Below are 23,735 nucleotides of genomic sequence, written 5' to 3'. Positions count from 1 at the left end.
AGGCGTGGTCGTGGCCGTCTTTGGCGTCGCGCTGGCACGGTGAAGGCCACAGCGCAGCTTCCTTGAGCTTCTGAGTCGCGTTATAAGAACCGAGATGCCGGTTGATTGACCATTTTCTCCACCGCAGTCGCCGGAGCATCGCCGTCGTCGAAATTTGCTCCGCCGTGACCGCTGTGACCGTCGAACGTGTCTCCGTTGCTTCTCAGGCTTGGCCAGCGACTCCAGTGTGTTCGGGGGTGAGCTCCTGGTTCTACCCAAGTTGTTTGTTTCATCGTTACCGAGCTCCTATTGCCGGCATAGCGCCAGCCGCGCTGCCGTGTCCGCCATGGCCGTCGTCATGCTCATGCGCCGCTGTAATTGGTCCCGATTGTGCCCACCAATCGACGCGTAGGGGTGTAGGGGGTCATTTCAGTACCTTGGTCGTCGCCATTGAGCTCGCCGTCGGCGAGTTTTTCGCCGGTCAGCGCGCGTGTCGCCGTGGTCAAAGCGCGAGGTAGAAGATGACAAGTGGGACCCGGTTGTCAGTGACTCAGCGTTCTGTGTGGATTTTCTATTTTTCAGAATTAAATGAATAGTGCTATAATTTGTTATTTTTGTGTAGAATTATTTAGAGCTCCAAAAATTATGAAATTTTTGTGTGAATTCTCTATGATGTATATTATGTGACAAAAATTTGAAATATTGATTTTCAGTATTTTTGGGGTATGATAAAAATTGCTCAATTAATTAATAAATGATTTTCCATGATTTTTCTAGGCTTATTTACTTGTCCAAAAATTATGAAATTTGTTTTGCCACTTAGTTATCATGTAATGAATATTTACAAAAATTTTAAGCTCAATTAGAATAAGTTGATTTATTGATAATTTTGAATTAAATAATTAATTCATAAAAGCAAATAGTAACCTTTAATGATTTAGGTTTTGTTTGAAATTTTGGATTGAGTGATGACCTTGGGCCACTAGTTGTTAATGATCCTTGGCAATTGATTTGGGTGTTGTGAGAAAGGTTTAGTTGGTTTGACTTGCAACTGTACCGCGAAGGAAAGTTGTATTCAAATTCTTAATTTTGTATCCATCATCGAGCATCATGTTTCGTATTCCGCATCATGTTAAACATGGTATTGTTATTACGTGTAGTAACGAAGGTGAACACGTGGTAGTTAATCAAGTTGTTGAGGAGGTTAATCCGTCTGTTGAGGTCGGATCGAATACTTGTGAAACGTCGCAGGAGCCGGACTTTTCCGTCAACGAAGGCAAGCCCTGGATGCATACAACCCTACCTTGTGTTTTACAAATTAATTTCGCTTTTGCTTTCCGTTACTGCATTAAGTGATTAGGAGTTAAGTAAGAGCCTAATTGATGCATTACCACCCTTGTTATTCCATATTTACCATATTACTAGTTTTAAAACTCGTATATGCCTAGTTTTGCTTAGCTATGCGTAGAACGATGAAAGTCGGGTGATTACCTGCCACCTGCAGGTTTTAAATGGAACCTTGGTTACTTATGTTAGCATGTGATATGGGAATGTGGAGTAATAAATCTAGACCGGGCGGACTCGGTGTGTGTGAGCCACAAGACATGGAGGTCTTGTGAGCGGGTTCTTTCCGCCTGTGTCGATTAAGGCACGTCCGTTGTTGAATTGCATGAGGTGAGAATTTGTAGTACTAACCACATACTCTGGTAAGCCTGAACTTGGCAATTCTATTATGAGAATGGCTACTCGCGCACTGGGAGTGGAGAGATGGCGGGAATAGCGTGTACCCATCTGGCTATGGGCTGGATTGGTGGAGTACTGTATTCTCGGGTGGCGCGGACCCGTTCTTGTTTTAGAGGATCCGAGGGTAGGTTGATATATGTAGGTCAGGGACCTGCATATGTCGTGTGGTCTGGAATTCCCAGCTGGGTTTATAATCGGTTCGAATCGTCGTTGCTCCTCGGTTATGGAGACTCAACTCACTGTTCATCATCGTAGTATTAATAATTAGAACTTGAGAAAGGTTTGCAAGAAAGATTGATATGAAGTTCATGATCTCATTACGGATCATGGCAGATTCATATGTGGGTACTTATAAAGTTTTACCTTTGAAGTAAAGAATTTTATTAAAGAGCTTTTACGCGAAATAACTTTGATTATTGCTAAAACCATACCTTGAATCCCTGAGCCTGCATTCCTGAGTCTTATCAGTTTTCATTTCGGTTAAGTCTTGTTGAGTACTTTTGTACTCAGGGTTCGTTGACCCCTTGTTGCAGGTGAGGCTCATGAGCAGGTCTGCTTGGACCGTGCTGCATGACTGTTGTTCAATGCGATGACGAGAAGTAATGTGTGGCCCTTGGGCAGGGCAATCTCCTTGTGTGTTTTGTATTATATTATAATGCCACTCCACTATTTTGTTTTGTAATAAACATCGAACCTAGTTGCGAGGTTTGAAATTACTGTTTTGTAAATTATGTTATTGTAAGACTTCCGCTATTTTTACTCTGGTATTGATATTTGAATAAATGTTGTAATACTGCAATGACTATGTAACGTGATCCTGCTCGGAAATTGGTGGATGATTCGGGGTTCCCCGAGGACACCCGACAGTCTTTTTAAGTTAATGGAAACATATGCATAAATGTCAAAGGTCGTCGGACAGTGACGGGTGCATGTGGGCCCTATAACTTAGGAGGTTCTGCCACAGAATGGTATCAGAGCGATCGTTACAAGGTTTTTGTTGTATTGTTTTACAAAAACTTCAAAATGATTTGGATGACTAAATTTAACTTGATAGTTTGGTCCAAATTGCTTCTGACTTATCTTATTTCTTTCTCACCATTCCTTATTTGGTTAAAAGGGTCTTGTGTGGTGGAGTAGTAATCTTACTATGCCCTATATAAAAATAAATGTTGTTTATGTGCATTATAAACTTTGATGTTTTTGTTCGTAAGAACGATTCATGCATCATTATTAATTCACTCGTTACTTCCTTCACCTCTTAGTCTGGAGTTGAGTAGTGAGACTGGTTTGAGTAATGTAATCCATCATAGCTGCTCTTTAGACTTTGATCAAATGGTCTTACTTGGATTAAATTGGTTTCCTACAGTATGGCTCGTGCCAAGATGACGCCCCGTAAGTCCACTGGACCCAAAGGAGTTCCTCATCACCAACTTGCCCCTAGAAACGATGGTGCTAGCAGTAGCAGTTCTAGGCCTGATCTCTAGGCAGAGATACAGAGGATTTCTACAGAGTTAGCATAAGCTACTAGAGATAGGGCTTTGGATGCTATACAGGTAGGAGAATTACAGGATCAATTGAGGCGTCTCACCACCGCACACAGGAACTGCGAAAGCATGTTAGTTCATACGGTGGAGGGAAGAAATGAGGCTTGGCATAGGGAAAATGTAGCTAGAGCTAGAAATCATGAGCTAGAATTCTATGTAGAAGATTTAGAAGAACATAATACCTATCTACATGAGGAAGTTCATAGGCTTAGCAATCTACTAAACCCGAATCATGAGCCACAAGCTGATGCCATGGACCCAGGTGTCATCCTTGCCGATGAAAGTGAATCAGAAGAGGAAGAAGAAGAAGATCCTGAAGAATTAGTAATGATAGATGAAAGTGATAATGAAGGCGGTAATATTTCCGGAATGGATACCGAGCCTGAAGTTTGAAGTGCTCAGGGAAAGGAGTAGAGTTGTGTAATAGAAGATCTAGTTAAGATAGTAGTCTTGTTTAGATGTGTTCTTGTGTTTAAATAAGTGGCATCGATGTAATGCGGGTAGTAAGCTCTTTGATCTTTGAATAAAGACTTGTGAATAAAGTTTGGTTTGTTATGAACAGATGCGTCGTACGCGGGGATCGCATATTCCTGGTACTTCACAAGATGATGATGATATCCCCAACCCGCCACCAATGCCGACCAATCTGGCTGATGCTATCGCTGCATTAGTCAATGTGACTGTGGAAAATTCTTGTTTGCTTCATGAGATGGCTCAAAGTAATCAGAATCAGATGCATGGAAACCGTGGCCGCAATCATAATAGGCATGAGGCTACCTATGTGGATTTCACAGATACAAAACCCCCGGTGTTCATCAAGGCAGATGAACCACTGGAGGCTGATGACTGGCTTAGGACCATGGAACAGAAATTTGATCTTATTCACTGCACAGAGTTTCAGAAACCGGTGTTTGCTGCCCAACAACTTAGAGGTGCAGCTGGTGCTTGGTATGCAAATCTGATGACCATGCAACCCGCAGGCGTTCCGTTAACTTGGACAGAATTTCGTGTTGCTTTCAGAGCCCATTATATCCCGGAAGGAGTGATGGCTATGAAGCTGGATGAATTCCTTGCTTTGAAGCAAGGAGATCAAACGGTTATGCAGTATGTGGGAAGATTCAATCATCTATCGCAGTATGCATCTGAACATGTCAATACGGATGCCAAGAAAAAGAAATGGTTCATGAGAGGTCTTAATACCAAACTACAGACAATGATGACAGCCTGTACCAATATCACTTATCATGAGGCAGTAAATATTGCAATTGCTTTAGAGTCAAAGTATCGGCAGCATAAGGAGCTCAAAAAGAAAAAGAGTATGCCATCTGGATCTTTTGGGGGAAATCAGAAGAGGCAGAGGGTGATTTATCATCCAGTACATCATAATCGTCCTCCTTATCGCCCGCCGCAGTTCCAAGCCGGGCAACAATCAAATGTCCGTCCTGCTATAACCTATCCGAACTCACAGTCAACCAATGCTCCTAGTGGTAATGCTCCAACATCACAGGGTCACAACTACCCGTGTTACAATTGTGGAAGGACTGGTCATTTCTCCAGGGAATGTCCATATCCTAGGCAGGCTAATCAAAATTATCAGAAGACCCCTGCCAATCAACAACAGAGTCAAGCACCAAACAAGAACCACAATCAGAATGCTCAGAAGGGCAAAGATGAGAGGAAGACAGGACGGGTGTTCTATATTCAAGCTAGAGAAATTCTGGAGGGGGAGCCAGTGATGATGGGTATGTTTCCTATCGCCAATCACCCTGCAGTTATACTTTTTGATTCTGGCGCATCGCATTCATTCATCAATAGAACATTTGTCGTGAAGTATGAAATTTCAATTGGGGCAACAAAGGAAAGTTTCTTTATACAGTCGCCCGGGGGACGTCTGTGTACTAAGGAAATGGTATACCAGGTACCCGTAAACCTAGGTGGGCATATTTTTCCCACTACCATGATTATCCTTAAGGATCAGGATATAGATGTAATCTTGGGAATGAATTGGATGTATCAGCATAAGGCTGTTATAGATGCTTTGAATAGGACTTTAAAAGTAAGTTTGCCTAATAGTAATTCTCAACTTCTCATCCAACTTCCAACCCTGAGAAGATCAGTGGGCAAGATTTGTGCAACTGCTGTCAAAGAGATTAGAGATATTCCGATAGTGTGTGAATTTCTGGATGTGTTTCCTGAGGATTTACCCAGCCTACCACCTGATAGGGATGTACAGTTCAATATAGAGTTACAACCCGGAACAGCTCCGATTTCTAGGAGAGCTTATAGGATGCCACCCAAGGAATTGGCCGAGTTGAAGACTCAGTTACAAGAATTGATTGAGAAAGGATTTATTCAACCTAGTTCATCACCTTGGGGATGTCCGGCAATTTTTGTGAAAAAGAAAGATAAGACCCTGAGGTTATGTGTTGACTATCGTCCGTTGAATGAAGTGACCATCAAGAATAAGTATCCATTACCTCGGATAGATTTGCTTTTTGATCAATTGGCCGGAGCCAAAGTTTTCTCCAAGATAGATTTGAGATCAGGGTATCACCAAATTAAGATAAAGCCTGAAGATATTCCCAAAATGGCATTTACCACAAGATATGGATTATATGAATACTTGGTAATGTCTTTTGGTTTGACAAATGCTCCCGCTCATTTCATGTATCTGATGAACTCAGTATTCATGCCGGAGCTAGACAAGTTTGTAGTGGTGTTTATTGACGATATACTAGTATATTCCAAGAATAAGACAGAACATGCCAAACACCTCAGAATTGTTCTAACTCGTTTGAGAGAACATCAATTGTATGCCAAGTTCAGCAAGTGTGATTTTTGGCTTAGGGAAGTGCAATTTCTTGGACATGTCTTGTCAGCTGAAGGAGTTGCAGTTGATCCCGACAAAGTGAGAGATGTGCTTGATTGGAAACCGCCAACCACAGTTCATCAAGTTCGGAGTTTCCTTGGATTGGCGGGGTATTACCGTCGGTTTATTCCAGAGTTCTCTAAAATATCAAAACCCATAACTGAATTGTTGAAGAACCAAGTCAAGTTTGTCTGGTCATCAGATTGTGAAGAGGCTTTCTAGACTTTGAAAAGGCTGTTGACTACTGCACCAGTGTTAGCTCAACCTGATATCGAGAAGCCGTTTGATGTTTATTGTGATGCATCAGGTATTGGTATTGGATGTGTGTTGATGCAAGAAGGCCGGGTCATTGCCTATGCATCCAGGCAACTTAAGCAACATGAAGAACACTATCCTACTCATGATTTGGAGTTAGCAGCTGTGGTTCATGCTCTGAAGATTTGGCGGCATTACCTGCTTGGTAATACGTGCCATATGTATACAGACCACAAGAGCTTAAAGTATATCTTTACTTAGTCAGAGTTGAACATGCGACAAAGAAGATGGTTAGAACTGATTAAGGATTATGATTTGGAAGTACATTATCACCCTGGTAAAGCAAATGTAGTTGCAGATGCCCTCAGTCGCAAAAGTTATTGCAATTGTGTGATAGTGAGAACAATAGGTTTGAATTTATGCCAAGAAATGGAGAAGTTGAATGTAGAAGTAATTCAACAAGGAAGTTTGACCAACATAATTGTTGAAGCTACTATTCGAGATCAAGTTATTGCTGCTCAGAAGGAAAACAAGAGTATAGCCCATATCAAGGAAAAAGTCAAGAATGGAAAAGCGGAATGCTTTAACATAGATGAGGAAGATGTGTTATGGTTCAAGGATCGCCTGGTGGTACCAAAAGTTCCTGAGTTACGGCAGTCAATTCTAGAAGAGGCACATGCTACTAGGTTATCTATCCATCCGGGAAGTAACAAGATGTACCATGACTTGAAACAAAGATTTTGGTGGACTAAAATGAAAATAGAGATTGCTAGATATATAGCAAAGTGTGATACTTGTCAAAAGGTGAAAGCCATACATTTGAGGTCTGCTGGTGAATTACAACCATTGCCTATTCCATCTTGGAAGTGGGAGGACATAAGTATGGACTTTATTGTTGGTCTACCCAAGACATCAAAGGGATTTGACTCAATATGGGTTATTGTAGATCGACTCACTAAGTCAGCACATTTTCTTCCAGTCAAGACCATATATCCTACGATCCAATATGCCAAAATGTATTTGGCAAGAATCATGAGTCTCCATGGGGTACCCAAGACTATAGTGTCAGATAGGGGTACACAGTTTGTCTCCAGCTTTTGGAAACACTTACATGCTTTGTTAGGTACCAAACTTCTGTATAGTACAGCTTATCATCCGCAGACTGATGGGCAGACTGAAAGAATCAATCAAGTACTTGAAGACATGTTAAGATGTTGTGTCATTAACTATTCCAATAAGTGGGATGAGTGCTTACCTTTGGCCGAGTTCTCATACAACAATAGTTATCAGGAAAGCATTAGAATGGCTCCATTTGAAGCACTCTATGGTCGTAGATGCAGAACATCATTGAGTTGGTCTGAGCCAGGAGAAAGAAGATTCTTTGGAGTTGACCTTGTGAAAGAAACAGAAGACAAGGTTAGGCAAATACAGAGTAATCTGAAGATAGCTCAGTCCCGCCAAAAGAGTTATGCGGATAGACGACGGAGACCATTGGTATTCAACAAAGGAGATTTTGTATATCTGAAAGTATCACCAATGAAGGGAGTTAACCGTTTTAGTGTTAAAGGAAAGTTGGCACCCCGATATATTGGGCCGTATCAAATTCTAGAGAGGTATGGAAAAGTGGCATATCGCTTGAAATTACCGGAACATCTCACAGCTGTGCATGATGTGTTCCATGTTTTTCAATTGAAGAAGTGTCTCCGAGTACCTGAACAGAATGTTAAAGTTGAAGGAGTAGAACTAGAACCGGATTTAACTTATTCCGAATATCCTATCCGAGTGTTAGATCAGAAAGATCGTGTTACTCGAAGACGGACAATCAAGTTCTATAAAATACAATGGAATCAACATTCAGAAGAGGAAGCTACCTAGGAATCAGAAGATTACCTATTAGAAAAGTTTCCAGAGTTTCTAGCGTCAATATAGAATAGAATAATATTAGTTGAGCTTGGTTATTACAAATTGTGTTTTGTAAAAGAACCCCAGTTGTTTTATGGAAAAGTTCTGGATGTTTTTGGATTGACACATTTCTTTTTCCATTACTTACTCTATGGCTTTGAATCTCGGGGCGAGATTTCTTTTAGGGGGAAGGATTGTAACACCTCGGGTGTTTAAAATACAAAAACTGTCATATCATCATATGCATTGCAAAGCATTTGGCATTTGGTGAAAACTTTGAGATGCATACACTAAAACAAGTTTATATTCATGTGATATGTGTTGAATTGTATTGCTTGACTTAAATTCAAAGTTTGTTTGGATTTTTGAATTTTTCGAGAAAACCCCGCTTTTCAGTATTTAAACCCTACCCTGAAAATCCATTCCAAAATCTAAGCATATTTTGGGGTTGGGCCCAAAAGCAAAAGTGTAGAGCTTGGCAAGTTAAGCAAAGTTTATTTTTGGAGTTTTTCAAGTTGTTTAGAAACATTTTGAGTAATTCAAAAGGGCGTAATTCGTTAAATATCCCCTATTTGAATTTAAAAGATCATTTCAAAATCTAGACCGAATTAGAAGATGGTTATAAAAGCAAAGTTGTAGAACTTTTGATTTTGAACAACTTTTGTTTTTGGAGATTTTTGAGTTGTTATGAAAATTTGAGAGTAATTTGTGAATTTTGGCGAATGGCAATTCTGTAATTTGGATGAACAGTGTCCACCGCCGAAGCTACATGGCCGGCGATCTTCGGTTTGCTTCCAGGCGCGGTCGTGGCCGTCTTTGGCGTCGCGCTGGCACGGTGAAGGCCACAGCGCAGCTTCCTTGAGCTTCTGAGTTGCGTTATAAGAACCGAGACGCCGTCGTCGTTGTTTTTCTCCCTTACTCTGTTTTTCCAGTCACCACCGCCGCAGCTCCAGCGAGCCCTCGTCGTCGAACCAGCGCCCACGCCATCGTAGCAAAGTGTGTCCCAACTCCGCTAGTTCCTTGCGCACCCAGCCAGCTAGCTCTAGTCGCTTGATTTCGCCGTGAACTCACCGTTCATCGTTTTCTTCCTCGCGGCCGGCAGCACCACCGTGGTGTGCGTGTCGCCGTGGCCAGCGCGTTACGGTGAGCCTCTGCTATTTCTGACTCTTGCTTCAGCTTCGCCTCGATGCCGTGGTGCTTTGTGCCCGGTTGATTGACCATTTTCTCCACCGCAGTCGCCGGAGCATCGCCGTCGTCGAAATTTGCTCCGCCGTGACCGCTGTGACCGTCGAACCGTGTCTCCGTTGCTTCTCAGGCTTGGCCAGCGACTCCAGTGTGTTCGGGGTGAGCTCCTGGTTCTACCCAAGTTGTTTGTTTCATCGTTACCGAGCTCCTATTGCCGGCATAGCGCAGCCGCGCTGCCGTGTCCGCCATGGCCGTCGTCATGCTCATGCGCCGCTGTAATTGGTCCCGATTGTGCCACCAATCGACGCGTAGGGGTGTAGGGGTCATTTCAGTACCTTGGTCGTCGCCATTGAGCTCGCCGTCGGCGAGTTTTCGCCGGTCAGCGCGCGTGTCGCCGTGGTCAAAGCGCGAGGTAGAAGATGACAAGTGGGACCCGGTTGTCAGTGACTCAGCGTTCTGTGTGGATTTTCTATTTTTCAGAATTAAATGAATAGTGCTATAATTTGTTATTTTTGTGTAGAATTATTTAGAGCTCCAAAAATTATGAAAATTTTTGTGTGAATTCTCTATGATGTATATTATGTGACAAAAATTTTAAATATTGATTTTCAGTATTTTTGGGGTATGATAAAAATTGCTCAATTAATTAATAAATGATTTTCCATGATTTTTCTAGGCTTATTTACTTGTCCAAAAATTATGAAATTTGTTTTGCCACTTAGTTATCATGTAATGAACATTTACAAAAATTTTAAGCTCAATTAGAATAAGTTGATTTATTTGATAATTTTGAATTAAATAATTAATTCATAAAAGCAAATAGTAACCTTTAATGATTTAGGTTTTGTTTGAAATTTTGGATTGAGTGATGACCTTGGGCCACTAGTTGTTAATGATCCTTGGCAATTGATTTGGGTGTTGTGAGAAAGGTTTAGTTGGTTTGACTTGCAACTGTACCGCGAAGGAAAGTTGTATTCAAATTCTTAATTTTTGTATCCATCATCGAGCATCATGTTTCGTATTCCGCATCATGTTAAACATGGTATTGTTATTACGTGTAGTAAACGAAGGTGAACACGTGGTAGTTAATCAAGTTGTTGAGGAGGTTAATCCGTCTGTTGAGGTCGGATCGAATACTTGTGAAACGTCGCAGGAGCCGGACTTTTCCGTCAACGAAGGCAAGCCCCGGATGCATACAACCCTACCTTGTGTTTTACAAATTAATTTCGCTTTTGCTTTCCGTTACTGCATTAAGTGATTAGGAGTTAAGTAAGAGCCTAATTGATGCATTACCACCCTTGTTATTCCATATTTACCATATTACTAGTTTTAAACTCGTATATGCCTAGTTTTGCTTAGCTATGCGTAGAACGATGAAAGTCGGGTGATTACCTGCCACCTGCAGGTTTTAAATGGAACCTTGGTTACTTATGTTAGCATGTGATATGGGAATGTGGAGTAATAAATCTAGACCGGGCGGACTCGGTGTATGTGAGCCACAAGACATGGAGGTCTTGTGAGCGGGTTCTTTCCGCCTGTGTCGATTAAGGCACGTCCGTTGTTGAATTGCATGAGGTGAGAATTTGTAGTACTAACCACATACTCTGGTAAGCCTGAACTTGGCAATTCTATTACGAGAATGGCTACTCGCGCACTGGGAGTGGAGAGATGGCGGGAATAGCGTGTACCCACGTGGCTATGGGCTGGATTGGTGGAGTACTGAATTCTCGGGTGGCGCGGACCCGTTCTTGTTTTAGAGGATCCGAGGGTAGGTTGATATATGTAGGTCAGGGACCTGCATATGTCGTGTGGTCTGGAATTCCCAGCTGGGTTTATAATCGGTTCGAATCGTCGTTGCTCCTCGGTTATGGAGACTCAACTCACTGTTCATCATCGTAGTATTAATAATTAGAACTTGAGAAAGGTTTGCAAGAAAGATTGATATGAAGTTCATGATCTCATTACGGATCATGGCAGATTCATATGTGGTACTTATAAAGTTTTACCTTTGAAGTAAAGAATTTTATTAAAGAGCTTTTACGCGAAATAACTTTGATTATTGCTAAAACCATACCTTGAATCCCTGAGCCTGCATTCCTGAGTCTTATCAGTTTTCATTTCGGTTAAGTCTTGTTGAGTACTTTTGTACTCAGGGTTCGTTGACCCCTTGTTGCAGGTGAGGCTCATGAGCAGGTCTGCTTTGGACCGTGCTGCATGACTGTTGTTCAATGCGATGACGAGAAGTAAATGTGTGGCCCTTGGGCAGGGCAATCTCCTTGTGTGTTTTGTATTATATTATAATGCCACTCCACTATTTCGTTTTGTAATAAACATCGAACCTAGTTGCGAGGTTTGAAATTACTGTTTTGTAAATTATGTTATTGTAAGACTTCCGCTATTTTTACTCTGGTATTGATATTTGAATAAATGTTGTAATACTGCAATGACTATGTAACGTGATCCTGCTCGGAAATTGTGGATGATTCGGGGTTCCCCGAGGACACCCGACAGTCTTTTTAAGTTAATGGAAACATATGCATAAATGTCAAAGGTCGTCGGACAGTGATGGGTGCATGTGGGCCCTATAACTTAGGAGGTTCTGCCACATGTGTCCGATCGCGATCGACCGGACACGTCCGGTCGTGAAATGTTGTTTCTAGAACCTTACTGGAGACGACCGGACGCTGGAGGCTCAGCGTCCGGTTAGTTGAAGATGCTGCGTCCGGTCGATAGATGACCATTGAGATCGGGCGAACAGTATTTGAAGCAGGGACACGTGGTGTGCATCACACGACCAGACACTGAGGTCCAGCGTCCGGTTGATCGGACCAGAGCATCCGGTCGTCCTGACTTTTGCCCAGTGAAGGGGTAACAGCTCTATTTGTTCATGGGGTTATAAATAGAAGCCATGGTTGGCCTTGGGCTGGTAGCTGAGCACACCAGAGCCTTGGTGGCTTGTGTAGTAGTGCTTGGGAGCCCTCCATCTCACATATACTTGATAGTGATCATTCGATTGTGTGAGAGAGTGATTCTAGTGCGATTGCATCATGAGGTTGCATCGAGTGGCACTAGGTGATCGAGTTGCAAGCCGGTGGTGCTTGTTACTCTTGGAGGTTGCCACCTCCTAGACGGCTTAGTGGTGGTCTCCGTCGAAGCCCACAAGAAGCTTGTGCGGTGCTCCGGAGAAGAGCTTTGTGAGGGGCATTGTGCTCGCCCCGCGGGAGCCACGAAGAGCAACTCTAGTTGAGTGTGTCATTGAGCTACCCTCATTTTCAGGGTAGGTTCTTGCAGTGCCCGACGTGCGGGCTTGGTGGGTAATGCCAATTAGCCACCGAACCACCAAGTGAGCGGTCGACACAACGGGAACTAGCGTGTTGACAAGCACGTGAACCTCGGGAGAAAAATCACCGTGTCATCCTTGTTCTTCCATTGGTTTGCAATCCCCTTACACAAGCTTGTGATTACTTTTATATACATTGTACTTGTGTAGTTGCTCGTGTAATTAGTTAGCTTGTGTAGCTCACTAGTTACCTTCTTGCTTGTGTAGCATAGAAGTAGCTCCCTTGCGTGGCTAATTTGGTTTGTGTAACCTTGTTAGTCACATTGCTTAGTTTGTGTAGCTAAGTATTTGCACTATCTAATTTGGCATTGGTTGCCTTGTTATTGAGCATTGCTAGTGAGCTTAGGTGGCTTTGTGCTTTTGCTTACTAGCATGTGTAGGAGCTCTCTTGTTGCTTAAAGTACTAGTGGCATAAGTTTGTTTGACCTTGCTTCTAGAATTGGTTAGGTGAGCTCTAGCTAGCCCGGCACCTTTGTTGCTTAATTAGTATCTTTGGAAGGTGATAGAGAACATAAATAAAAGGGTGTAGTCTTGGCTAGACTGATAGTTTTAATTCCATACTTGTTTCGGTTAGCCGACGCGATTAATTTTAGAAAGGACTATTCACCCCCTCTAGTCCGCCATCTCGACCTTACACTAGGTCGTTCTGAAGACCGACCTGGGTGGCCTAACGGCCTCCCCTCGATGGAGATTCTGTGGGCTCGGCGAGAGGTTTAGGATCGAACGAGGGTTGAGATGACCTGGTTTGCCGGACCGGGCGATGGCCGCATGGTGCTCATCTATGGTTTTCTCCCCTGGCTCTGTTGTTTGCTCATATCGAATGAGGCAACCGCCGCTTCATGACACAACACGGAGCGTTCTGGTGCATTTCGCTGCACGTGCGTTGCTTAGTTCCCGAGCCCCCGAGCGGTTTAGGGCCCGAATCGTCCGGGAGGCATGGGCGTATGGAATGAGATGCGCGTATGGATGTATGAAATGATTTATAAGTAAATAGAGGGGTTCGGTATTGCTCACTTTGATGGCTTAAGTGACGGGGTTCAGAGAGCTTCAGTCAGAAATGTCCGATCAGGACCTGCGCTCGTCAATCGTGGGTGAGCCCTTGTGTGAACATTTTTTGTATTAATGAACACATGCTCACCTTGATGACCTGAGTGACGGGGTTCGGAGAGCTTCAGTTGGAAATGTCCGACCAGGACCTTGATGACCTGAGTGATGGGGTTCGGAGAGCTTTAGTCAGAAATATCCGACCGGAACCCGCGCTTGTCGTTCGTGATGGAGTCGGCATGGCCTACATGGGGCGTCCCTTCGCTTCCTACCCGTTGCACTTGATGAAGCTGAGGGAGCAGAACCGAGCAGATCCCTTGCGGTTGCAGTAGTATTTGCAGTAGTAGAAAATGTAAAAGTTAAGTTTGTGGGGGAGCCCCGTGTAAATATTACTGTGTGTTTAATGACTACAGTCGGTTTTGTTTTCTGTGATGGAATTGCTCCGTTCAGGGGAGCCTATTCCCTTTCGTTCCTTAGTTTTCCCTTAGCATAATTTTTGTTTTTTTATTCTTTTTTTCTTGTACCTGCCCATTTGTCCCGTAGGCCGCAACCTTGGGAGCCCGGGGCATGGCCCGCGAGGCTCGGTTGCTCGTAACCGTAGGGAAAGACAAGGCGCGATCAGTCAGAATGTTTTAAAGCAAAGCTACGTAAGGTAAAACTAAGGAACAAACTATCCCGTTGATTGGGTAGGAAGGAATTCCATCATACGTAAACAAAACCAAGAGGTAGTCATTAAGCATAATGATAGTAGTGTACCCTAGTGAAGCCCCCGAGCGCTCTGGGCCAAAAAGTGTTTCGGGTCGGGTCGCTTTTGTAGGAGCATTTACTAAGTAAAATAATGGTAAGATTGAAGCTTTAGGAAAAATGACATAGCTGTTCTAGTAGTTCGGAGAGAGGGGCGTCGTTGTCGTCCTTCGGCCGGTCGCGCCGTCAGCAGATGCCGCCGGGCCAGTTTAATAGCTTGCAGAATATAAGTAGTTAGTAAACGTAAAAAGTTTAAGTTCGTGCAGGAGCCCCCGTGTAAATGTTTCTGTGTGCTTAATGGTTATAATTGTATTTTTGTTTTCTGTGATGGAGTCACTCCGTTCAGGGAAGCTTGTTCCCTTTTGTTCCTTTGCTTTTCCTTAGCATAACTTTGTTTTTTTATTTCTTTCTTTCTCATACCTGCCTATTTGTCCCGTAGGCTGCAACCTTAGGAGCCCGGGGCGTGCCACGCGAGGCTCGGCCGCTCGTAACCATAGGAAAAGGCGGGGTGCGATCAGTTGGAATGTTTTAAAGCAAAGCTACGTAAGGTAAATTAAAGGAATGAACCACCCCTTCGCTAGGGTAGGAAGTAGTTTCGCCACACGACATTAAACAAAACAGAGCGGTAGCAGTTAAGCATAATGATAGTTGTGTAAGTAGTTAAGCATAATGATAGTTGTGTAAGCAGTTAAGCATAATGATAGTTGTGTAAGCAGTTAAGCATAATGATAGTTGTGTACTTTAGTGGAGCCCCCGAGCGCCCTGAGTCGAAAAGTGTTCGGGTTGGGGTGCTCTTATAGGAGCGTTCGCTAAGTAAACAAAGGTAAGACTGAAACTTAGAAAAAGAAAAAATGACATAGCTGTTCTAAGGTGCTTGGAGAGAGCGTCGTTGTTGTTGTCCTTCAGTCGGTAGGCATCCAGCTGGATCACTTCATCCTTCAGTCTTCTGGATCCTTGCCCGCTACGCCCCCTTCTTTGGTTGCTGCTTCCTCACCTTTTTCTTCCTTTGGCCTGCCAGCTTACCTCAGCAGACGCTTGAGGAGCTGGCAGTCCTTGTAGAGGTGTTTGATGGGGTAGTCGTGGTTGGTGCATAGGCTCTCCATGAGATCGTGGAAGTGGCCTGGAGGGTCTTGCTGGGGCTGCGTGCCCGCGTGATCGGCCACGACGACCGACGCGAAGTTGGTCGGTTGGCGGCGATCCTTTCTGTTCTTTTTTCCCCTCTGCATGGAGGGGCCCTCGTCTTGATCCTGGCGCTTGGCCTTACCTTTGCCACGGCCTCCGTTGAAGCGCGGTGGGAACGGCACTTGCTGGAGGTGTTGGACAAAGGTCCATGGTCCTAGGCTGTCAGGGCTGGGACTCCGGTCGACGCTGTGCGTATTTCGGTTTGGCCCGAGCCGTGCGTGGACAGGAGGTCAGCACAGAGCGGTCGTCAAGTCGAGGTGAGGTGCCATTGCGGCTTCCTAGGCCACACTCTGTGGCTGTTGCGGTGATAGGGTGTAGTGCCCCATCTACTGCGTCCCTGTTCCCTGGACGGGGAGCGATGTCGCGAGTCAGTGTCGTGATATGGAGCACTCCACTTGTTGAATGGCGGCGGTCTCTAGCAGTGCCCAGAGGTTCTGGTGGATCGCCCGTTCACGAGTGTCATTCGGCTCGGACAGGTCGCGCAGGAGCATTGCTACGGCGGCAATGTTCTGACTGGCCCGAGCGAACTGCGGGGGATCAGTCCCTCTAACCGGGGTGTTGCGCTAGGGCTGACGGGCGTGACCCCGAGCGCCGTTCAGCGGTCTATGCGCACGGGGCGCAGTGTGGTGCGCCGAGCGCACTGGTGCAGTCGGTGGCTAATGTGGCCACTGTCGTCGTAGATCCTCCCCGTGCTCACGTGTGAGCTCGGGGGTCTCCGCGTGAGGGCCCAACGGGGCATGGGTCCGGAAGGACTCCGTTACCCCTGGCGACTGTTCCACAGCGTCCGCCACAACGTACTCCCGGGATGAACGGTGGCTAGGCGCCATGTCGCCGATGCTGGAGCTGTCACTCCCGACGTCGTCATCCATGATGTCGAGGAAACAGATGGGAGCATGGCTCGCCATCCCCATGAACTCGGACGTGAGAGGGTGCGGCGCCAGCACCTTTTGGAGTCCCCAGGCATATGCGTCCGTGGAAGACGCGAGGCCATAGGGGAACCGGTCGTACGGCGGTTGTGTTGGGGATAACAGGGTTCCGCCGGGTATTTGGCGGAGGATAGAACATAGTAAGTGAATAACAGCATGTATATTACTCACAGCGGGGTTTGAGCAGCGAGTTTGCTCGGAATGAAGCGCATATGCCGTGTCGTTGAAGTCGTGCGTCCCGGAGTCGATGGAGGACGTCTCCCCGATGGGTGCCGGGTTGCGAGTCTCCTCACGGAGGTGGAGTACGCCGAGTCGGTCGGCGACGAAGTCTAGGCTTCTGAAGAGGAAGGCCTGGGATGGCTCAAAGATGGGTGGAACCCACATCCCGGTGGGCGAGAGTGTGGGGAACTCCAACGAGCCGAAGCGAATCGTATCGCCCGAGCCCACCACGGCGGGAGTGGCGGAAGAATGGGCCATCCGATGACTAAAAAAGTGTTGAACATACAGCGTCTTCCCCACGGACGGCGCCAACTGTCGGTGCAGAATGTGACCAACTAGTGAATATTTGTAGTTTTGCTGTACGTTGTGATCGGAGGTGGCCTAGCACTCAATGACACATGATTTATACTGGTTTGGGCAACGTGTCCTACGTCCAGTCGGGGTCGGTCGGTGACTTTATTCCTGAGCCCAGGTGCCCGAAGTTTGTAGTGGGGTTACAAACGAGAGGGAGAAAGATGGGGTGTACAAGAGGTCCGGTCGGCTCCGACCGGAAGGGCCGAGAGAGACAGGAACTTCGCTATGAGCTAAGTGTTCAAGCGGATGCTTGAGGCCTAAACCTGGTGGTTCTGTGGTTGTGAGCTATCGATCTAAGGAACTCTGATCAACTGGAATCGGTCCGTCCTTTGTTGGAGGAAGCGCACCCCCTTTTATAGATGAAGGGGATGGCTTTACAAGTGAGAGGGTGAGGGTACGTATGCTACTGAGCCTTGTTGCCCATGCTTACCGAGCCTTATTGCCCACACCGGCGGATACAAGATAGTGGTAGGCGTCTACAATACTGTTGCTGTCGCTGTAGAGTGTTAGATGCACACGGGAGGTCGCACTGCCTTTTTCAGGGACGGTGGACGTCAGTACCTGCAAATACTGTTTGATGCCTAGAGGCATGTGAGGAGTCTCGCTATGTTCACCCGGTATGGTAAATCCTGGTGTCCATACCGCTATCGATGCACATAAACACGCGGGGGGGGGGGGGGGGGGGGGGGGCTTACCGTATGAGAGTTTTAGCGGCCCCTACAATACTGTAGAGAGAGATGTCGACGCCTACAATACTGTTTGTGTCAGGGTGGCTGCAGAGTACTGTTCCGTGTAGGGTATGGTCCCTGGTACAGTGGTTTTGACTTGTGAGCCTTGCCTTGCCTCTCTCCGCATGTCTTCTGGTTCCTACTGAATGGGGCGTCCCCGGTCGGATGGCTCCAATCGGCTCTGAGTGCGCCGGTCGGAGAAGAGCGGTGAGCAGGGTTCCTACGAGCCCCGGTCGGAGGGACGCGGGGTCGGAGTTGGAAGTAGGGCTCGGGGCAGGCCTTTCAATCGGAGGCCGTCCGGAGACGGCTGGAGCCCGAATCGAGCGCTCCGGTTGGATAGGTGGGCCGAAGTAGCCGACGAGCGGGCGTTGCTCTTCTTGGGCCTGGCCTTCCGGTCGGTTGCTGGACCGCCCCTTTGCCCTGTTGTTTTTAGACTCTTGGGGCGAGCCTTAGCGCAGAAGCCGGTCCCCGAGGGACCCCGGGTTTATGAACTCGACAGGAGGAGACAAGAGTATAGATGCAGGTCTTGAACGAGCATGTTGTTGCATTTTGTGGCAGTGAGTGCTTGAAAGCATTTTTTTGTTGCATGATTTTAAATAAAATATAATCGCGTTGCTAACTGATTGCATTTTATATATGAAGGGATTGGTTGCAGCGAGGAACATGCCGTAGAGCTGGCTCGTGCAAGGTATGAGGAGAAGAAGTTAAATGAGCATAAATCTCGAGTTGGTCGCATCGTTCATTCACCGATTGTGTTGTCTGATGAGGGGGACGAGGATGTGGACGACACTAGCAGACTGAGTGAGCTTATTGCTCTAGCAGAGGCGGGCTTGCAGGCGCAGGAGGCTGATGACGATATTGGGTGACTGAGCGAGCTCATCACTCTAGCAGAGGCGGGGTTGCAGGCGGAGCAAGCAGAGGAAGACACTGGCAGACTGAGCGAGCTCACCGGTCTAGCAGAGACGAGCTTACAGGCGGAGGAGGATGACGGCGCGTTCTTCACTCAGGCCGCAGCGGCCGCAGATGAAGCGGATGCCGCTTACTACAAGCGACAGGCAGGTCAGAGAAATACAGGTGAGCCTAGCCACAGCAACAGGGTTGTAGTAGATAACTGGTACTCGGATGATGAGTTGCTTACTCAGTACGTTTCAGACTGAGGATTTGGAAGTGCATTTGCCCCTAGGTTTGCTAGCCTTTTCACGCCTTGACATCATCCTACGGTTGTATAATACATATATTGATGGATACCATGAAACCCTAAGTGATGACGATTATTACGTTCAAAAATTTGACTAATACATACCGAATCGATGCGAAAAAACTAGGAGGGGAGCGAGGATACCTTGCTCTCAAAGATCTACGGATCAAATCAAAGTTTTCAAAGTCTAATATGCCGATTCGTGAGGTAGGGTGATTTGGGAGAGAAAAAACCCGAGAGGGAGGAGAAAGAAGAGGAAGAACGCTCGGGCAGGAAGGTTGTCCGGGGTTAAATGGCAGGGAGCTCGGCGCCTGCCATGTCATCTACCGTGTCCAGGAGCTCGGAGCCAGAGACGCTGATGCCGAGATGTGTTAGCTCGGCGCCAGCATCAATGGCGCCGAGATAAGGGTCCGTTTTCTAAATTCTTTCTGTCAGGGATCTATTCGTGAGAAACTTAAAAAAAAAGGGCTAAAATGTAAAAAATTCGGTTGTTTGGCACGAGCTCAACGCTGCAATCTGAATCCTCGGAAGTCGTCTGGTTCTTTTCTTCTTGTCTGTTAGGCGAGGCTGATCGAAACCTGCAGGGAAGTGGACCTGAAGGCGAGTGGGCTTGGTGACTTTGCCTTTGCGGCTGTAGTGGAGCTCACATGACCATTTGTTTTCCAAATAATTTCTGAACTTTGCAGCTCACAAATGTGACACTCCAGCTCAAGTTCTTCGCTAAATGCTTGTTTGGTGACGCCTGTTTCTTTATAGTTCAGAGATTGGTCACACAAGAAGCTTCTTCCTGCTGCTGATCAATCATCAAGCAGTGCCAGTTCAACCAATGTTCATCTGGAGCCTGGTTTCTTATGGCATATAGACACATTAAAACTCGGGACATCATGAACTTACAGCAGGCCAATAAGTCTGAAATAATTTGTTTCAAATGCAACACTATTATTCTTTCATCACTGTCAATACTCAATACATGTATATAATGTAACGTGCTGATAATAGTACACAGTATAAACATGACCAACCCTATCTTATTGCAAGCAAATTCCAGGAGCAGCAATTTGACACAACAAAATACAACAAATCCCACTGCGGAATGGAATACACTCACTCTATGCATGCTTCTGTAACTCCTCGCTGAACACGGCAGAGTGCTGCCCTTCCACGCACTGCAGCACCAGCCTGATGCCCTGCTTGGGCTTGGGCGGCTTCAGGTACACAACGGAGGGAACGATGTTAACGTCGTCGTTCAGGGTGAACACGTAGCTTGGCTCGCCGAACCCGTAGTCAACCTCGTTGAAACCCACATGGCTCCAGTCAGTCACAACGAGGGTGCCATAGTCCAGCGACACGTTGTAGTGGTTCTCCTTGGCGCCGCCGCTCAACCAGTCAAGGAACCTCGACGACAGAGCTTCCTTGGCTTCCCTGATCGCGGTCACGATCTCCACCAGTGAAGCTTCCTTCACCTCCTGGCTGGTCTTGGTAAGGCCACCTGGGTACACACAGTTCCCATAGTAGCCTTCGACCGAGGGCAGCACATTGCTCAGCAGGTGGCGAGTGCTGGCTGCAAAGCCCAGGCGAACCTCAGCATCAGGTGCAAAGTCGACTGCCAAGGCGCGACATTTGAAGATTATGGCAGTGACCACGTCAAAAGTGGAGCACTTCTGATTGGTTTCACTTGCAACCTGGTCCTTCACACGCTTGATGCTGTCCAGAGAGATCTCAACAACTGACTTCTCAAAGTTGAATGCGGTGAATGACGGTGGCGGGCCTAGGGGTGGCTTAGGTGGGTTGGGGATGGCATCCCGAGCCCAGATTGGCTTGATCGATGGCTCAGGGAGGCCCCTAGCCATCTCACCAACTGCTTTCAGAAATTGTGCAGCACCCTGCCCATCAAACACCAAGTGACTGAAGCAAATGCCCACAGCAAATCCACCACATGTGAACTTTGTAACCTGAACATAGCGAAAATAGCAGCGGGTTAATCAACTAAATAAAATGTAAATTCAGCAACTAGTCCTCAAACTAAGGATGTGTGTTTCTGGCCTCCAATAGGGAAAATTTTGAGAACATGCTCATAGCATGCTAGTAAGACCCCTGGTTATCACAATGAAAGCCCCCTTGCTGTATGCTCCCCATGGTCATGGGGCAGTCTCTAAAGCGAAAACATGTGTGTAGTAGCCAGCTTTCAGGGGCTTTTCCCGACCTTAAGTGCAATGCCTTCATGATGTTTCTCTCCTGGGTCGAGTTTTTTTTTTTCCAGCAAAATTCTACTCTGCTGTCTGAGTATAGGACACATGCCAAAACCTATATCTCTTAGGCATATAAGCTTCAACAATAACAGGTAGTTCCCCTCCAACAGGGTATGCTTCCATCTAAGGCCTTGTTCGTTTCATCCCTAAACCATGGGGATTGGGGGAGATTGGAGAGGATTGAGGATGATTTTGACTTGTAGCATGTAGGGGATCTAATCCTCCTCCATCCCTCACAATCCCCTTGGTTTGGGGCAAAACAAACAGGGCCTAAATGAACTTTGGGCTACATAACTGGAAAATAAATATTCAAACCACATTCTAGATTCAGGGATCATCATTCAACTTTTAGATGCTCGAATACAGTTTTGCTCTAATGCAAAAGAAAACGACAGTTGTTTCATGATTTTGTTATATGGTTTGCTACCAACAAGGCAGCAATCTGTAGTGAATGCTAAAAATTTGGCTGAATGCACTGCTAGTCAACGAGGTAGGCAGCAACAGCAAATATAGAATACCAATCAATACTTGGCTTCCATCCTTGGAGAAACCATCCTGCCTACTTCTGATGAAACCATTAGCACTGCAGCAGCATTCCCTACCAGGCTATCACTAATTATAAGCAGCTACCAGTGAGGTGCTGCGGCTGCAACCCCTTCAACACATCCCTGAAACCACAGCAGCTGCTGGCTGCAGCAACACCAACTTTAGCTCAAGTGAACGCAACCAGAAGCATGCTAATGTTTTCTGAGATGGTTGCTATCGATGGCTGTTAGCTTAGATCAGTAGATCAGCTCAAACAATTGTGGCCAGTCCATGATACAGTCACTCGCAGTTGCATCGATCTATTTTGAGGAAGACGTTGATGACACATTGTGCTTCACACCTTTTATTTACGGTTGTATTGTTGTAAGCCATGATTTACTAGTCAACGTTAGTCAACACCCTGCTTCCGCCTCAGATCCACAGACCGAACACTAAACCCCCTCAGATCCAGACCAAAACTTGCGTCCCAAATTTACTAGCCGAAAATGATCAGAAGTGAGGGGACTAAAGCAGCAGGCAATGGGAATCGGACTGACCTGCGCGAGCAGCAGGGGTGTCCTCCACGCGCACCCCGGCCGGCTGGACGCGGGAGCAGCTCCTCCTTGGGGATGCACAGCGGGGCGCTCGAGGTTCCGCGCCTCCTCGAGGGAGCAGCTGGCCTCGGCCCTCCACGAACCACACCCCTTTCCCCCGTGCACTCGATCTCAGGCTCCCCCGGGACGGGCTCGGCTATGCGGCCGGCGACGGGGGGTAGTACGGCACGAGAGCGCCTTGGCGAAGCCCTCGCGCTATGGCCGCGATCGCAGAGGAGGCGCTCCGGTCCTCCTTATTCCCCGAAGTAGGGCGGGGAAGACCCTGGATGAACGTCGACGGAGACGCGAACGGCGGCGGTTCTTGTCGATGGAGGAGAGCGGGAGGGAGCCGCCCGGGGTGGGCCCCGCCGGCGGGACCAGCGACGGCGGGACTTGGTTACCGTGGGCAGCGGCGCGCGGCCATTGCCGAGGCAAGCGGTGGTGTGGTCGGGGTGGGATCTCCGGAGGTACAGATACGCCGGGGAGGCGGAGGGTCGCGGGAAGAGGTGATTAGTTTGGTTTGGTGCGGGAGTGTAGTGGGTCCAGCTTAATGTCAGACTTCGACGAAGCAGGACGCTGTACAACAACCGACGACTTTCGGGTAGTTGGGCTTTGCCGCTTTTTCTTTGGCCACAGGACACTACTGTTTTATTAGGGTCTGCTTACTGGCGCTCAGGCTCTATTCAAGAAAATGGCTTTTTTTTTTTTCAGAGTTAAAACTTTTGAAAATATTTAGCAGAATGGCTTCTTCTAGCTAGAGGACATTACTGTTTTTATTAGGGTCTGTTTCCTGGCGTTCCAGTTCTATTCAAGGGAAATTGTCTTTTTTAGAGTTAAAACTTTTTGAAAAATATTTAGCAGAATGGCTTCTTTTGTTTTTTTGGCCACGGGACATTATTGTTTTATTAGGGCCTGTTTACCAGCGCTCCATCTCTATTCAAGAGAAATAGTTGTTTTTAAGTTAAAACTTTTGATATTTAGTCGAATGGTTTTTCCTGTTTTTTTGCCATAGGACATTTCTGTTTTATTAGGATATGTTTATTGCGCTCCAACTCATATTCAAGAGAAATGACTTTTTTTGGAGTTAAAACATTTGAAAAATATTTAGCAGAATGGCTTCTTCTGTTTTTTTTTTGTTTTTGTTTTTGTTTTTGCC

General features: G+C 46.3%; 2 pseudogenes; both read right to left on the bottom strand.

Annotated features, from left to right (window-relative positions):
- LOC136454807 (small ribosomal subunit protein mL103 (rPPR7)-like) overlaps positions 1–16,692 on the bottom strand; it is a 20,482-nt pseudogene extending 3,790 nt beyond the window's left edge.
- A 3,424-nt stretch (positions 16,693–20,116) lies between these two features.
- LOC136454806 (acyl transferase 9-like) lies at positions 20,117–23,510 on the bottom strand (annotated as a pseudogene).
- Positions 23,511–23,735: the final 225 nt, after the last annotated feature.

The sequence above is a fragment of the Miscanthus floridulus genome, chromosome 5 (assembly GCF_019320115.1).
Source record: "Miscanthus floridulus cultivar M001 chromosome 5, ASM1932011v1, whole genome shotgun sequence".
Classification (NCBI taxonomy): domain Eukaryota; kingdom Viridiplantae; phylum Streptophyta; class Magnoliopsida; order Poales; family Poaceae; genus Miscanthus; species Miscanthus floridulus.
Note: the sequence above shows the minus strand (reverse complement) of the source record. Positions and strands in the feature narration are given on the sequence as shown.